This window comes from Octopus sinensis, linkage group LG14, assembly GCF_006345805.1.
Source record: "Octopus sinensis linkage group LG14, ASM634580v1, whole genome shotgun sequence".
Lineage (NCBI taxonomy): Eukaryota > Metazoa > Mollusca > Cephalopoda > Octopoda > Octopodidae > Octopus > Octopus sinensis.
Genome location: NC_043010.1, coordinates 37,588,256 through 37,596,264, shown reverse-complemented (window position 1 = coordinate 37,596,264; position 8,009 = coordinate 37,588,256). Strand labels below are relative to the sequence as shown.

The window sequence follows — 8,009 nt, the reverse complement described above, 5'->3', positions numbered from 1 at the left end:
ATGCACGGTCTACGGAACGTGCTCTGGCAAGGGCGGTGTGGATAGTGGTGAGGGGGTATTCACGTAGGATGAAGTGGCGAGCCATGAGTTGAGACTGAGTTTCAAAGTCATGGTCGTCACTACAGAGCCTACGTAGACGGAGGAATTGGGAATAGGGGATGGGAAGCTTGGTGTGTTTGGGGTGGAAGGAAGAGAAGTTTAGGTATGAGTGTGAGTCTGTATGTTTGTAGTGAATGGAGGTGGTAAGAGTGGAGTGATGAATGCTGACCGAAATGCCGAGGAAGGAGACAGAGGTGTTGGAGATAGTGGAGGTGAAATGGAGGGCAGGATGGAAGGATTGAACGAAAGAGAGGAAGGAATCTAGATGTTCACGGGAGAGTGAGGTGGCACCGATAATGTCGTCAATGTAACGACCGTATAGTTCGGGAGTGGGACCAGTGAAACTAGAGAATATTTGGGCCTCAACATAGCCAACGAACAGGTTCGCATAGTTGGGGCCCATTCGCGTTCCCATGGCCACTCCCGAGGACTGTTTGTAGAACTCGCCCGCGAACGAGAAGCAGTTAAGAGAAAGGACAAGTTCGGCCAGACGAATGAGTGTGGAGGTGTCGGTTTCGGGGTTGGGGCGGAGGTCGAGGAAGTGTTGAAGTGCCCGCAGTCCTTCGTGGTGAGAGATGACGGTATAGAGGATCTGGATGTCCATTGTAAAAAGTATTTTGGAGGAGCCGGGAGGAAAGGAGAAAGAGTTGAAAGGCCGGAGAGCATGGTTGGTGTCGTGGATGTTGGAGGGAAGAGACGTCACTAGGGGGGCAAGGACACGGTCGAGGTATTTTGAGATGCGCTCCGTGGGGCAGTTACAGGCGGAGACGATGGGGCGGCCAGGGTTGTTGGGTTTGTGGATTTTGGGGAGGAAGTAAATGGTGGGGGTGCATGGGGTTCGCACAATGAGGTTGGATGCGGTGTGGGGGAGACGGGAGGACGAGATGAGGTCGTGGACAGTAGAGGATATCGTCTGTTGGTAGCTACGCGTGGGGTTAGAGGACAGAGGGGGGTAGAAGGAGGTGTCATTGAGTTGGCGGAGCGCCTCGTCCCTGTAGAGGTCCGCGCACCAAACCACCACAGCTCCACCCTTGTCAGCCGGTTTGATGATAATATCAGCGCGCCGTTGGAGGGAACGAAGAGCCGAGAGCTCGGCCGGGGAGATGTTGAGGCGGCGGTGGCGCCTGGAGAAGTTGAACCGCTCCAACGCATGCTGACAGGCGCCCGCGAAAAGATCCACTGCTAGGAACTGGCCGGGGGCAAGCGTCCACAGGAATGGTCGGCGGCCCAGGTCAGTGAAGCAGTCCTCATATATATATATATATAAATGCCAGTGTATATTATACATACGTACGTACATACATACGTTACATACATACTTACATACACACACATACTTACACACATGCATACATAAATACATACATACGTACGTTACATACATACATACATACATACATACATAAATACGTACGTACGTACATACAGACATAAATACGTACGTACGTACGTACATACATACATACATTCATACATACATACACACATACACACATACATACACACACACATACATACATACATACATACATACATACATACATACATACGAATGTATGTAATGTGTCGCGCTATTTTCGTTTATCTTCCAACTACCAACCACCTAACAGTCTTCACACACACACACACACACACACACAACACACACACACTTAAATGAATAAATAAATGAATAAATAAATAAATAAATAAATAAAACAGTTTGTCCTGGAATTCGCCCTTTTTTCGCATTCCATTTCTGCTCCTACGCTAATTATTCAAACTCTTGTAAATTCTTCAACCTGGAAGGGAAGTATAAAGATTTATTTACCAAACTCTTCTCTCCGGGTATGAGGACTGGGCGATGGTAGTGGTGGCGGCGGCGGTGGCGACGGCGGTGGCGGCGGTGGCGACGGCGGCGGCGGCGTGACGGCGGCGGTGGCGGCGGCGGTGGCGGCGGCGGTGGCGGCGGCGGTGGCGGCGGCGGTGGCGGCGGCGGTGGCGGCGGCGGTGGCGGCGGCGGTGGCGGCGGCGGTGGCGGCGGCGGTGGCGCGGCGGTGGCGGCGGCGGTGGCGGCGGCGGAGGCGGCAGTGGCGGTTGAGGTGTGTGGTGGGGGGGATGATAGAGATACGGGTAGGGCTGAGATACGGGTAGGATTTGTGGTCTTGTTATCGCTGTCGTCGCTATCGTTCGCGTCGTTTTGTTGCTGCTGCTGCTGCTGATGATGATGATGATGATGATGATGATGATGATGATGATGCTGATGCGGCTGATGCTGCTGATGCTGATGATGATGCCACTTGTTTAACTCCAGGACAGACCTGGTCGATAGACTTACGACCAATAACATACCAGCCGTGACCATCCCGACATTCCCCCTCCCCCGCCGATAGACCCGGAACCCATTACCACATTTATTAACTAGTGTCTGTTTCCTAAGACGGTGAGGTTTAATTCGAGGTGTAATTTGACTGCCATTTCTAGCAAGTCGCACGACAACGTGAAAGCTTCCTTATTTCCTTGTTGTTACTGATGCTTGCTGGTGATTATGTATATTATGTTTTTGTTGTGGCTGTTATTATTGTTAGTAATGGTCGTGGTGGATGTTGGTGGATGTTGGTAGTGGTAGTCGTAGTAGTGGTAGTCGTGATCGTCGTCGTCGTCGTCGTGATGGTAGTGATGGTAGTGGTATTGTTACTGCTGTTGATATTGCTGTTGCTCATGCTTGTAGTGTTGATATCGCTGTTTTTATTGTTGCTATTGTTATTGTTGATGATGGTAGCGATGGTAGCAGTAGCAGTGGTGGTGGCAGCAGTGGTGGTGGCAGCAGTGGTGGTGGAAGCAGCAGTGGTGGCAGCAGCGGTGGTGGAAGCAGCGGTGGTGGCAGCAGTGGTGGTGGCAGCAGCGGTGGTGGCAGTAGCGGTGATGGCAGCAGCGGTGGTGGCAGTAGCGGTGGTGGCAGCAGCGGTGGTGGCAGCAGCGGTGGTGGTGGCAGCAGTGGTTGTGGCAGCAGTGGTGGTGGCAGCAGTGGTGGTGGCAGCAGTGGTGGTGGCAGCAGTGGTGGTGGAAGCAGCAGTGGTTGTGGCAGCAGCGGTGGTGGCAGTAGCGGTGATGGCAGCAGCGGTGGTGGCAGCAGTGGTGGTTGCAGCAGCGGTGGTGGCAGCAGCGGTGGTGGCAGCAGCGTTGTTGCTTCTCAGTAGTGTTGTTGTTGTTGGTGGTGGTGGTGGTGGTAGTGGTGGTGGTGGTGGTAGTGGTGGTGGTGATGGTTTTATTGTTGTTGTTGTTATTATTATTATTATTATTATTATTATTATTATTATTATTATTACTAAGGCAGTGAGTTGGCCGAATCGTTAGCACGCCGGGCAAAATGCTTAGCGGGGTTTCGTCCGTCGGTATGTTCTGAGTTCAAATTACACCGTGGTTGACTTTACTTTTCATCCTTTCGGGAACGATAAATTAACTACCAGTGAAACACTGGTGTCGATTTAATCGACTAGTCCTCTTCCCTAAAATTCAGGCCCTGTGCCTTTATTAGAAAGGATTTTAAAAAATCATTATTATTATTATTATTATTATTATTATTATTATTATTGTTATTATTATTATCTTTCTTTATCACAGGTTTTGTTGGAGCTCTTGGAGTCTTGCATGCATAGCAGGCTTGCTACCTACAGCATACGGTACCATGCTATCCATTCCTTTCAGCTATCTAATACTTACCTGATTATTCTGGACGTACCGAGGAGGCAAAACTTTTATATCAGTTCTACTGGGCACTCTATCCAATTACCTTTATATTCCCCTTGATGCCTTCTAATCTTGTTCCTAGGGACCCAACAATAATTGGCACTATCTTTACATTCTTCATTTTCCATAGCCGGGCTAATTCGTACTTAAGATGTTTGTATTTATCCACTTCTTTTTCTCCTTCCTTCTTGACTATTCGTGGGTCAAAGGGGCATGCAACATCAGCTTTATAGCATTATTATTATTATTATTATTATTATTATTATTATTATTATTGCCGCCTCCGCCTTAGCGAAGGCGGTGGTATTGCTTTCAGTCGCATTTGCTTGTTTGTTTCTTTGTCCGCGGACAAGATATCTCAAGAACCGCGGGATGGATTCGGATGAAACTTTCAGGAATATTTGGCCTCGTGGCTGGCACGAACTGATTAGATTTGGGGATCGATCCGGTACCGGGAAAGGATTCTGGATTATTTATCCGGTTTTTACTTAATTTTTGAGAGCGGTGGGGTTCATTTTTAGCATTCTCGTTTATGAGAGCAGTTGGGTTTATTTCAGATATTCTCATTTTCAAAATGATGGTGGTGGTGGTGGTGGTGGCGGCAGCGACGGCGGGGGGAAGACTGCGGCGAGGACAGCGGCGGGGAAGTATTGTTTTCATTGTTTATCTCCAGATCAACTCCTATTACATAAACCTATGAATCAACGACATTCCAACTGTAGCATTCTAGGACTATATTATCTAATTTGCACTCCGGGCCGGCTCAAGGTACCGGCAACTCGGGCAGTCGCCCGGGGCGCCCTGTGCTAGGGGTCGCCAAGAAGAGCGTGACAAAAACAAGGAAATTTCCACGACCGTCAGCTTGTACACGCCGAAGTTCAGCTTATCGGGACGCCAACAACCCTAGGGCCGGCCCTGTTTGTACTTGCGCGTCTTTACGATTTTGAGGAGAAGTTCGCAGCTATTTCTAGAAGCTTCTTCGTTTGACACGCTGTGTGGTGAATGTGGTAGACAAGAAATGGGTGCTGGAAGTTGTCCACCGAATATTAATTTTCCAGACGTTTATAATACTGTCCTTAATGGTGTTTAGAATCATTTGCACCCGCCAGATGAAAGATGATGTAAGTTAAATGTACTGAAACTGTTATTATATATGGTCGGAGAACTGACGAGAGTTTTCCACAGACGTTTGTTTTTCCATCATCCATTTTCAATGTCATTTCACTTTTAAAGAGGCTTGTATGATTGTGTATAGAGGGACAACCGATACTGGTGTGTTTACGTCCCCGTAACTTAGCGGTTCGGCAAAAGAGACCGATAGAATAAGTACTAGGCTTACAAAGAATAAGTCCTGGGGTCGATTTGCTCGATTAAAGGCGGTGCTCCAGCATGGCCACAGTCAGAAGACTGAAAGAAGTAAAAGAGTAAAAGAGTATATGTTTATACATACACACATACTTACATACATACATACATACATACATACATACATACATACATACATGTGTGTGTGTGTGTGTGTGTGTGTGTGTGTGAATGTGTGTTTGTGTACATATACGTATGTAGATGTGTATACTAAATATATATATATACTTATGCATATATGTCTCTGCATTGTGTGTGTGTGTGTGTGTGTGTGTAGTAAAACAAATATTAAAAGTAATACAGCAAAAAGAACGAGAAGTATTGCCACAGACATAAACATGTCAATCGTCGCCTCTCTCTTGGTATGTTTGGTAACATTTTACATTGACTAACAGCATAACTTCTCTCGCTGTTACTCATCTATCAACAGTCACACAATCATAATTATATATATGCGGTGCGTGTGTATATATAAACATATATAAATATATACTTAGGGCATTCCTTCGATATAACTCGACAAAATCAAAACATTTCACTTCGGGTATTTCCGTGGGTTGTGGAGTACAGATATAACGAAATTATGACAGCAATGTCTCATTTTCAACTTGAAGAAAAGAAGCCTTGCTTATTTGTTCTAAACTGTTTCATGTGAGAATATAAAATCCTCAAATTTCCAAGCAGAAAACAGAATCGAACTGTCATTTGCTTCCACGGAAATACCCGAAGTGAAATGTTTTGATTTTGTCGAGTTATATCGAAGGAATGCCAGACTTATATATAGGTACAGGCGTGACTGGGTAGTAAGACGTTTGCTTCCCAACCACAAGGTTCCGGGTTCAGTCCCACGGCATGGCACCGTGGGCAAGTGTCTTCTACTGTAGTCTCAGGCCGACCAAAGCCTTGTGAGATGAAACTGAAAGTAGCCCGTCGTATATATATATGTGTGTGTGTGTGTGTGTGTGTGTGTGTGTTTATTTATAAGTGTGTGCATGTTTATTTATAAATGTGTGTGCGCGCGCGCGTCTCTTTCTGGTTTGTTTACGTCCTTGTGAACCAGCGGTTCGGCAAAAAGAAACCGATAGAATAAGTACCAAGCTTTAAGAAAAAAGCACTGGGTCAATTTGTCCGACTAAAACTTCGAAGCTTGTACCCCAGCATGGCCGCAGTTCAATGACTGAAACAAGTAAAAGATAAATGATAAAAAGATATGTAAATGTATGCATATGTGTATGCGTATATTTATATGTGTGTGCGTGAGTATGTGTATGTATGTATGTATGTATGTATGTATGTATGTATGTATGTATGTATGTATGTATGTATGTATGCGTTACTGTCTTCATTCACAATCAAGAATGACTTGATATGAGCATACATAATGCCTTCGCTAATGTCCCAGGCACCTATATAGTCAGTAGTGACCACGGCGATGGAGTAGTCACTACTGGCGAGCTTGTAATTTTTCAGGCGAAACTAGTCTAGTCCAGTGATCTGACTTTGCTTATGGGGAAGTTATATCCCCTTGTCAATATATGAAAATGTGCTTTCTTGCAGCTCTATGGATTTTTAGCTCTTATTTCTAGCAACATAGGTGCTACCCAGCACCCTCAATCACAATTAGTGACAAGTGAATTGTGTGTGTGTGTGTGTGTGTGTGTAGATGCACACACACACACATACATACATACAAATGCAACATATTTACTACGTATTGTTAAATTAACAAGGTAGATCATACCGCCCATCTAAAAGCTACCTTCACTAAATTAAATAACTTGGATCACTACAATCCAAAATGCATGAAATAAACCAACCGGAATTCCCTTAACAATTCCACATTAAAATATCTAACAAGAGAACCTGTTTAAAAAAGCTAAAATAAGCCCACAGATAAACATAGCAAACAAATATCTGAATCTACATATAAATAACCATGTCTACAAATATATGGTATTCAATCAATCAGATACATACCCAATGAAGACTAAAATCTACGAAAATCGGAAAGTTCCTCCTCAGCTGCCTAGCAGATGTCAAAGTCGTTTCGACACATATAGACAGGACCACTATTTCTGTCGGTTTCATACAGCCTTAGAAACATATATTATAACGCTACTTGGGAATATACAAACCAATAGTTTATAACCGGTTCATAATTATAAACTTAACCACCTATAATCTGATCACATTGTAACACAAAATTCATTTGAATTACATAATCAGTCAACAAAAATTCAATCAACAATAAATAGCACACATATATGCATACAAATATGTGTATATATTATGCGACGCGCGCGTATGTGTGTGTGAGTTTCGCAAACACACCTGATACACAGTACAATATTAATTCATCTAAGTGAGATATTTCATATAATTGCACAAGGTCGCAACAGATACTCAGTACCATGACTTCAAGTCTAAGTGAATTAAATAAATGAGAAGAATGAACCGAAATGTTCCTAAGGATATACACTGTAATTATCTGGATGTTTCGATGACTATTCACCTTCTCAGTCACGGTCGAACTAAAGACAATCATTTGACCATACTAGTTGATATCAGTGGTTGCTAAAGAAATCGATCAGGTACAGACATTATATGTGTACGCTGTGTAATGTATGATATTACTGAAAATTCCACTGACGTTTAACCCGAGTTTCACGTTCCCGATCTTCGAACGCCAGTAAAAACGGGAGTGAAGGGTAGAAAAGTAGACAAAGTTTTTTAGTCGAGAGAAAGAACACACAAAGAAAAGAATTGTTGAGAAAATACATGAAAAATGCCAACCAAAATATGAAAATTAAAACACA

The 8,009-nt window shown here is 44.3% G+C and overlaps 1 protein-coding gene across 1 annotated transcript in view; it reads right to left on the bottom strand.

Annotated features, from left to right (window-relative positions):
* Positions 1-3,631: 3,631 nt before the first annotated feature.
* Positions 3,632-8,009, bottom strand: part of LOC115219142 (tRNA pseudouridine synthase A) — a 56,631-nt gene continuing 52,253 nt past the window's right edge. Inside the window, exon 20 of the mRNA XM_036508886.1 lies at positions 3,632-3,687. The gene's annotated coding sequence lies outside the window, so the exon portion shown is untranslated. The remainder of the gene's footprint in view (positions 3,688-8,009) is intronic.